General features: G+C 40.9%; 1 long non-coding RNA gene across 1 annotated transcript; it reads left to right on the forward strand.

The window, feature by feature from the left end:
- Positions 1–8,633: 8,633 nt before the first annotated feature.
- Positions 8,634–9,220, forward strand: LOC112070662 (uncharacterized). Its single transcript, XR_002893942.2, has 3 exons — positions 8,634–8,725; positions 8,947–9,037; positions 9,126–9,220. It is a non-coding gene; the product is annotated as an uncharacterized lncRNA (long non-coding RNA).
- The last annotated feature ends 201 nt before the right edge of the window (positions 9,221–9,421 follow it).

The raw sequence follows: 9,421 nt of genomic DNA on the forward strand, positions 1-9,421 counted from the left end.
AGTTACAGGTCTGTGAGAGCCAGAAATCTTGCTTGTTTGTAGGTGACCAAATACTTATTTTCCACCATAATTTGCAAATAAATTCATAAAAAATCCTACAATGTGATTTTCTGGATTTTTTTYCCTCATTTTGTCTGTCATAGTTGAAGTGTACCTATGATGAAAATTACAGGCCTCTCTCATCTTTTTAAGTGGGAGAACTTGCACAATTGGTGGCTGACTAAATACTTCTTTGCCCCACTATATGTCTGTCATCATTCTGAACAGACTTCAGTGCTTTTTTCAAGGAAAGATCCCATTTCTCTAGTCTGCCACCAGAGGTCCTTGTTGAGCCATGGTAGAGAGGTTTTACGTCTTGGCTTACGTTGGAATTTCCTAGTAAAATAACTATTCACTTTGTCAAAAGCTGACGGAATGTTATGTCTGGGTCGTCATTGCATCAGACCAGTTAATTTGATTCATAGTTACTCTACTCACTTTGAGGGATTATTTGATGTTACGGTTGCACATTGATATGGTTATTACATCTCTTTCTAGTTCGTTTTCTTAACACTAATGTAGTATTTTGGTCAGATATGCAAGTTACTAATTAAAGGACTTAGTTATTCGTTCAGGTCTGTTAATAAACACCATCCAAATTTGAGTCTGGGATGTATGTGTTACTCTGGTTGGTTCTTCTATTATTTGATTCAGGTTGAAATGGTCTGAGTTTTTTCCTGCAAGTTTTATTATCCCAGTTTATATTGAAATCGACCATGAGGATGATCTCCTTCTTATGATCATATTCCTTAAGAACGTAATTTAGATGGTCAATTAACAAGGCATCAGATGTTAGTTGGTCAACATTAGCCAATAATAGTGAGAGACATATGAAGGGAGGGGAAGACTTAAACCCCATACATTCAAGGTCATTGGCATGTTTCCTTTCGATAAGATTGGATTTAATGTTATCTTCCATATACATAAGCAATCCACCCCTCTTCCTTTTACCTGCCCCTCCTGAATGTGGAGTGTCCAGGAACATTAAAGGCAAAAATACGATTTTGAACAAGAAAATGAGGTCCGCCAAAGAAAAACTTGATTGAAAATGTATTTATAAGAATGCTGTAAGTACTGGAAAGGTTGGCCCAGTGGGAAATGAATATCCAACTAGTCATTGAAAACTGTGTTGAAATTGGACTTTGTGACAGCACTGTAGACACTATTTCCTGGGCGGAAATTTAAAGGGGCAATCAGCAGTTCCTACATCCATGTTTGGACATATTAATTAATGATATGTACCCTTTGATTCTTGAAGAATATAACTTATAACGCATCAGGGCCTCATGCCACTGTTCAGAACCCAAAATATAAAATTGTTTTACTCCAATATTTGCATGCAAAGTAAATGTAAACAAACACAAACAAAGGCCTCCCGGGTGGCGCAGTGGTCTAGGGCACTGCATCGCAGCGCTAGCTGCGCCACCAAAGACTCTGGGTTCGCGCCCAGGCTCTGTCGCAGCCGGCCGCGACCGGGAGGTCCGTGGGGCGACGCACAATTGGCCTAGCGTCGTCCAGGTTAGGGAGGGTTTGGCCGGTAGGGATATCCGTGTCTCATCGCGCTCCAGCGACTCCTGTGGCGGGCCGGGCGCAGTGCGCGCTAACCAAGGGAGCCAGGTGCACGGTGTTTCCTCCGACACATTGGTGCGGCTGGCTTCCGGGTTGGAGGCGCGCTGTGTTAAGAAGCAGTGCGGCTTGGTTGGGTTGTGTTTCGGAGGACGCATGGCTTTCGACCTTCGTCTCTCCCGAGCCCGTATGGGAGTTGTAGCGATGAGACAAGATAGTAATTACTTGTAATTGGATACCACGAAAATTTGGGAGAAAAGGGGGTAAAAAAAAATAATAATTAAACAAACACTACAGAGCCTGAAAAAATGTGTAAAACTATAATTTTTCTATCATGGATGGTCAGTGCTTGCATCCATAGCTCTGTCTATGAATTTGAGAGTGGTTACATTTCTACAGATTGTTGTCTCTGCTATCGCATGACAAGCAGTAACGATGCACCAAGTCTTGAACCAACAGGACCCTGAATAGCCTCTACCCCCAAGTCATAAAACCAAATAGCTACCTGGGCTATATGCATTGACTTTATTCCTAGTTACATTACATGTACATACAGTATCTGCCTCAATTACCTTGTACCGCTGCACATCAACTCTGTACTGGTATTCCGTGTATATAGCCAAGATATCATGACTCATTGTGTATGTATTATTACTTTTATTATTGCATGCTTAGTTTTCTATTATTTCTTTATTTTCTTTCTCTCTGCATTGTAATATCTACAAAACATCACCCATTGTCTTATACCCATGTCTATGATCTGGCTGTAATTATTTTAAGTCTGTATAAGAGACATTTGAAAGCTCAGGAAAACATCAGGGACGACAACAATGCAATAATTGTGTATGATATTTTCTGTCGAAAAACCCTTAAGAATCTTTCCCACTGTCACGCCTGCTTCTGCTCCCCCTCTCTGGCACTCGAGGGCGTCAGGCTGCCCATCATTGCGCACACATGTCACCATCGTTACGAGCATCAGCGCTTCATTGGACTCACCTGGACTCCTTCACGTTTTTGATTGCCTCCCCTTTATCTGTCTATTCCTCAGTTTCATCCCAGTGTCTTAATTCTTTTCGTTATGTTTCCCTTGTCCAGACGCTGTTCGTGTTTTGTTTCATGTCCGTTATTCATTAAATGTTCATTCCCTGTACTTGCTTCTCGTCTCCCAGCGTCTGTCCTCACAGAACGCTGACACCAATTTTGGACGCATCAGGGAGTTTTGTTTTTTGTTTAGGTTGGTGACGACGGGTCCGTGTGCCGCTGTCGAAGGAACCGGGGGTGCCTCAGCTGGCTCGTCAGGCTTCCACGCCTTAGCTGACTTGAGAGGTTTCCTTGCCTCGGTTGGCTCGAAAGGCTCCCACCCCAAGTCATGCGCCGGTTCGTCAGGCTCCCACGCCTCAGCCGTCTCGTTGGGCTCCCACACCTCAGCCGTCTCGTTGGGCTCCCACACCTCAGCCCGCTCGTCGGGCTCCCAGGCCTCAACCAGGCTCGTCGGGCTCCCATGTGTTATGTTTCATGTCCATTATTCATTAAATGTTCACTACTTGTAGTTGCTTCTCGTCTCCCAGCTTTATCCTCACACACACCAAGTTACTTCATTCCTCAGTGCCGACATGCACAGAAACAGACATGGGGGATGGGATATAGTTGTATTTTTTCAGCGGGATAATAAACTTTTTTTTCTTCTCAAATACACCCGAATGGCTTTCCAAGGGGTGTTGCGTGTTCCTGAGTGGTCAGCCTAATTCCTGAATAATGCTGTCTATCAATGGCCCCCACATAAATGTATTGAGCTCTAGCAATTTGGACAAAAACATTGGATAAAATGCAACGTTGGTACAAAATTATTAAAAATGATTCACAGCTGTAATGGCTACCAAAGGTGCTTCGACCGAGCATTAACTCTGGGGGTGTGAAGACTTACAAAATGTTTCTATAGTTTTTCTTTAACTTTGAAATTGTGGAGTAGGTTGTGTAGATCGGTTTATTCCCTTTTGAGATTACATTTTAAGGAAGCAAAATGTGAACACTGTGCAATTAGTGTGTAGAGTTTCACTACCAACTGTATATGTATCTTTTTTGTCAATTTCCAGTTGGGAGTGGATCTGAAGTATGATGCAATTTCTCTACCTGGCCTAGAGCGTGTTCTCTGCCAAGATAAGCCAATATTATGAGTTCCCAGTAAGCCAACCTGGTATGCATGAAATGACAATTACGCCTAGACTGGAGCATGACATTTTGAAATATAGTTTTGCATATTGATGTGGATAGAATCCATCTCGATCGTAACAGCCTTATGTGAAAGACCTTATAGTTTTGTGGTCTTTAATGTAATTAATAGAGGCTGTGTCTTCAAAAGCCCATTATATGCTAGTGTCATACCCTGTTAAAACATGATTTAGAACTATGGTTTAAGTAATAATAATATGTGGATGTATATTTTGTATATGTTGTATGCATTTAATCAGATTTGTTTATATTCATAAACTCTATGTTTTACTACAGCTGTTGGGCCTATGTTGGTTAACTTATTATATACTGCTACTTTAAATATGTTGGGACAGTTTCTGTTCACGTGAAGAGTGCGTGCTCGGTTTGGAGCAATCAAGATAGACTATGGGTGGGTGGTGTAACTGCACTCTACTTTACTCATCTTTAACAAAATAACATTCATAGTTAAATATTTTACAGAGAGAGTCGTCTCAATTTGCTTGCTGCTTGGCTAGATTAACAAATGTATTTACCACGTTCTTTATTAATTTACCAGGTTTTTAGTTTCCTGAGAACTAATGATTGATATTGGCATATCATGTCACAGAACACGCTGTTGCCTTACATTACAGTTACACCAGTTTGTCCGGGCCAGAACACGCTCTAGGCCAGGTATTGAATTTGCATCATACATCAGATCCTCCTTCTACAGGATATTGGCAAGTTAAACATAATTATTTTCTGCTATTTTCTGCTGAATTACAAGACAACATGGCAGCACACATAACTCTATACACACTAGGGATTAATGCCAGAAACCGGGATCCTGAGATTTCCTAACCAAGCTCCCTCCCGTTTCCTGTGAAAATAGAACTTTCGCAAAAAATGGCTGATACACTGTTTCTGCAAAAGTAATTGAGGAAATAGACATTCGCAAAATTGATCCATAAGATGTTCCACTGACAATCGAGAGAGCACGTGATTGCCATGTTGATAAGCAGTCTCTCAGTCACATCAAAGGTCCAATGAATAACATTTTCTGATAATACAAAACCTAGGAGGCTCATGGTTCTCCCCCCCCCCCCTTCCATAGACTTACACAGTAATTATAACAACTTCTAGGGGACGTCCTCCAACATATCAGAGCTCTTGCAGTCATGAACTGACATGTTGTCCCCCCAATCAAAGAATCAGAGAATCATTCTAGTACTGAAAGCATAAGCTACAGCTAGCTAGCACTGCAGTACATAAAATGTGGTGAGTGGTTGAGTCAAAGAGAGAGAAACACAGTGGTTGAACAGTTTTGAACAAATTCATTTCTTTAAAAATGAAGTAGAAGCTAGAGAAAGAGAGAGAGATAGCTATATTTAGTTGTACTTTTTCATGATCACTTATCTAGCGAATGCAGCTAGGTAGTTTAGCCTACTCAAACTCCCGGCTCAAAAAGAGACGGATGCTAYGTTAGTTAGCTGGCTGTGGCAATCCAACACTGGAACTCTTCCAAGTCAAGCTTTTGGTTTTATATATGTATTGCTCCCGGGGCCTGCTGGTTTAACTGCTGCACTTCTTTCTGACTGTACATTGTACTGCATGATTGTAACGTGTTTACTAACGCGTTATTTCTAGTATCTATGTTGGCTATGAAAGTTATTTTTGCTTGTTCACAGACAGCTGATGTGTTCTGCACTGAAGTCCACAAGCAAAGGGCAAAAGGTGAACGCGTAGAAAGTTGCAAGAAGGAATACAACGATTAAAGTGATCATGCTGTTTTCCTTTATTTTTTAGGGGTGGATCAGCTTCAGTATTGCAAATAGGTTGTGGCTTCTATCAATGTAATTGTCTGCATCATTTCAAATCCCCCATAGATGTTTTAAATAAATATATTATTTAAAGATATATATAAATATATATTGTTTTTTAATATATGTTCCTTTATTTTTTTCCCTACCCTACCACCCCTCCCTGAATTGGAGTGAACTAATGGACAACAACACTTAATAGTTATACTTCCAGCTTATATATACACTACATATATCAACAGCATTGGAAGACATATTGAGAAAGCTAATGTACATTTTCATGTGGATTACACTATTCTCTACTCGAGTAGCCGCAGTTTGGCTTTTGAGAAAGCTCACAACTTTTAACAACATTCAACACATCATTCAACACGATCCGTACGATCTGAAACTTGTTCATAATTCCTCTAAAACAAATGCCTAGTATTTTCCAAAGCTAAACACTCTGAAACCATGTCATTACTACCTTGGAAGGACATTCCATGGAACAAGTAATAACATTCAATTATCTGGGAGATCAGGTGGATGAGAAGTTGAGTTTTTCCTTTGCCACCATAAAATAGATGATTCATTGTACTTTCCATCTGTGTTGGACTATAGTAATACGATTTAAGGTCAAGCCTCAATAAATACACTGAAGGCTCTTGACTGTATCATGTGATGTCTACATTGCTGTCGGGTGGACACAGCTAGCAACACACAGGCTATAACACTGGTACATTCTTATATAGACAGCCATTTTAGAAAAACTGTAATTTAATCTGTTCTCTATTAGCTCGAAATGAAAACACTTACAAGCTCAGATACCAATCTTGTTTTAAGCTAACAGTCCTGAACAAATGTACAGAGCTTGTAACAAAGTATTTTCACTAATCAGTCCCCTTGTACTGGAATTCCCTCCAAGCCAACCTAAAACTCCAGGGCCTGGTGTCCCTAGAGAAGTTCAAAGCACAAATAGATGAACAAGTTGTTGAGACATTTAGTTGTTTCTAGTTGTTACCGATGTCACTAGTCGGCGTTGCCTTATTTATGCAAGGATGTTGTTTTACCTGAAGCATTTTGATACCATAGTGAGCCTGTCTTTTGACATATTGCATTCAGTTTTTTTCTGACTTGTGTTGTGTACATGTACATTACTGACGTGCAGCTTTGATATATCTTTGATATTTCTTTGTCTGGTTCATGTCATGTGGCTGTTTGTCTGAAACTGATGGGTTGAGCCTACCAGACGAGCTAAATGACTTCTATGCTCGCTTCGAGGCAAGCAACACTGAAGCATGCATGAGAGCATGTTCCGGACGACTGTGATCACGCTCTCTGTAGCCGATGTGAGTAAGACCTTGAAACAGGCGGATTACCAGGACGTGTACTCCGAGCGTGCGCTGACCAGCTGGCAAGTGTCTTCACTGACATTTTCAACCTGTCCATGACCGAGTCTGTAATACCAACATGTTTCAAGCAGACAGCCATAACTGTGCCCAAGAACACCAAGGTAACCTGACTAAATGACTAGCGACCCGTAGCACTCACGTCTGTAGCGATGAAGTGCTTTGAAAGGCTGGTCATGGATCACATCAACACCATTATTCTAGAAACCCTAGACCCACACCAATTTGCATACTGCCTCAACAGATCCACAGATGATGCAATCTCTATTGCACTCCACACTGCCCTTTCCCATCTGGACAAAAGGAACACCTACGTGAGAATGCTATTCATTGACTACAGCTCAGAGTTCAACACCATAGTGCACTCAAAGCTCTTCACTAAGCTAAGGTCCCTGGGACTAAACACCTCCCTATGAAACTGGATCATGGACTTCCTGACGGGCCGCCCCCAGGTGGTAAGGGTAGGTAACAACACATCTGCCACGTTGATCCTCCACACGGGGGCCCCTCATGGGTGAGTGCTCAGTTCTCTCTTGTACTCCCTGTTCACCCGTGATTGCATTGCCAAGCACGACTCCAACACCATCATTAAATTTGCCGATGACACAACAGTGGTAGGCCTGATCAAGGACAACGATGAGACAGCCTATAGGGAGGAGGTCATAGACCTGGCAGTATTGTGCCAGGATAACAACATCTACCTCAACGTGATCAAGACAAAGGAGATGATTGTGGACTACAGGAAAAGAAGGGCCGAGCACGCCCACATTCTCATCGACAGGGCTGTAGTGGAGCAGGTTGAGAGCTTCAAGTTCCTTGGTGTCCAAATCACCAACAAACTATGGTCCAAACACAACAAGACAGTCGTGAAGAGGGCACAACAATGCCTATTCCCCTTCAGGAGAATGAAAAGATTTGGCATGGGTCCTCAGATCCTCAAAAAGTTCTACAGCTGCACCATTGAGAACATCCTGATTGGTTGCATCATTTCCAAAGATTCCAGACACCCTAGCTGTTTTTTTATTGTTGCTCCTTAATTACTTGTTAGTTATCTATTTTTCGTCTTAATTATTATTATTTTAGGTCATTTTTTTTTTTACATACATTCATTTTTTGTAAATACTTTCTTAAAACACTTATTTTTCTTAAAACGACATTGTTGGCTAAGGGCTCGTAAGTAAGCATTTCACTGTTGTATTCGGCCTATGTGACAAATACAATATGATTTGATGCTGCTGTCTTGTTCCAGGTCTCTCTTGAATATGAGATTTTTATTTCAACGAGACTAACCTGGTTAAATAAGTTTCAATAAAATAAATCAAAAGGTTTAATGATTGGTTTCATAAATGTGTTATGAATGGATAATGGATACAACCTTAAAATAAAGTGCTACCACCATTTATAAATTCAAGCCTATCCAAGCTCCAGGTCACAAATTCAGTTGAAATTACTAGGAAACCATAATATTGACCGACGTTTTGCCTGTAGGGATGTCATACACTTCAGGCTGTGCATGACTGTGGTTATCGCCATGGCTGTAATGTCATCTTGTTTGTTCTTCAACTGTGAGAGGTGTGGATGGATGGGGCAGGTACAGAATCTGCAGAAAGAGTATAAAACAGGGCTGCAGAGGGCAGAGAGACACCACACTACTACTGAAGACCAGAAGACATCATCCAGACAAACAGCCATCAATCAGACAGCATCGTCCAACTGTAAGAGGTATGTTTGTTTTCACCGAGAATCTTCTTTGCAAAGGTATATAAGAGTGGGCAGGTGTATACAAGTGGACAGGTAGGAAGGGATGGAGAGGTGTAGGTGGACATGTGTATAATGTAACACGGTAGACCTGGGATCCATATTAACTTGCTGTTCTTTAATTTGGTAGAGTAAAATGACCCAGTGTGTGTCTGTGTTAACATGTTGTGCTCTATGTGCTTTAGTAAACGATGAAGATTCAGAGTATGTTACTGCTGTTCGCTCTAGTGGGTGTCCTGTTAGCAAGCTCCCTCAATGAAGATAACTCTGAGGAAGGTATGTCTTGTTTGTGAATGTGGTACTACATTACTGCCCGGGTTTAATCTGATATAATTTAGTAAAATGAAACATGTTTCTTCCTCAGCTCTCCTGCAGGAGGATGATGTAAAAGGTGTAAAGGCTGCCTTTTTGGCAAAGTTGGCTTCTCTGAAGAACAGCGCCTCTGAAGATGAAGCACCATGGTGGCTATCTTATCTATCTATCTATCTATCTACTATCTATCTATCTATCTTCTATCTATTCTATATATCTATCTATCTATCTATCTATCTATATCTAATCTATCTATCTATCTATCTATCTATCTATCTATCTATCTATCTATCTATCTATCTATCTATCTATCTATCTATCTATCTATTTATCTATCTATCTAATCTA

Source organism: Salvelinus sp. IW2-2015, unplaced genomic scaffold (genome assembly GCF_002910315.2).
Source record: "Salvelinus sp. IW2-2015 unplaced genomic scaffold, ASM291031v2 Un_scaffold1384, whole genome shotgun sequence".
NCBI classification, from domain to species: Eukaryota; Metazoa; Chordata; class Actinopteri; order Salmoniformes; family Salmonidae; genus Salvelinus; species Salvelinus sp. IW2-2015.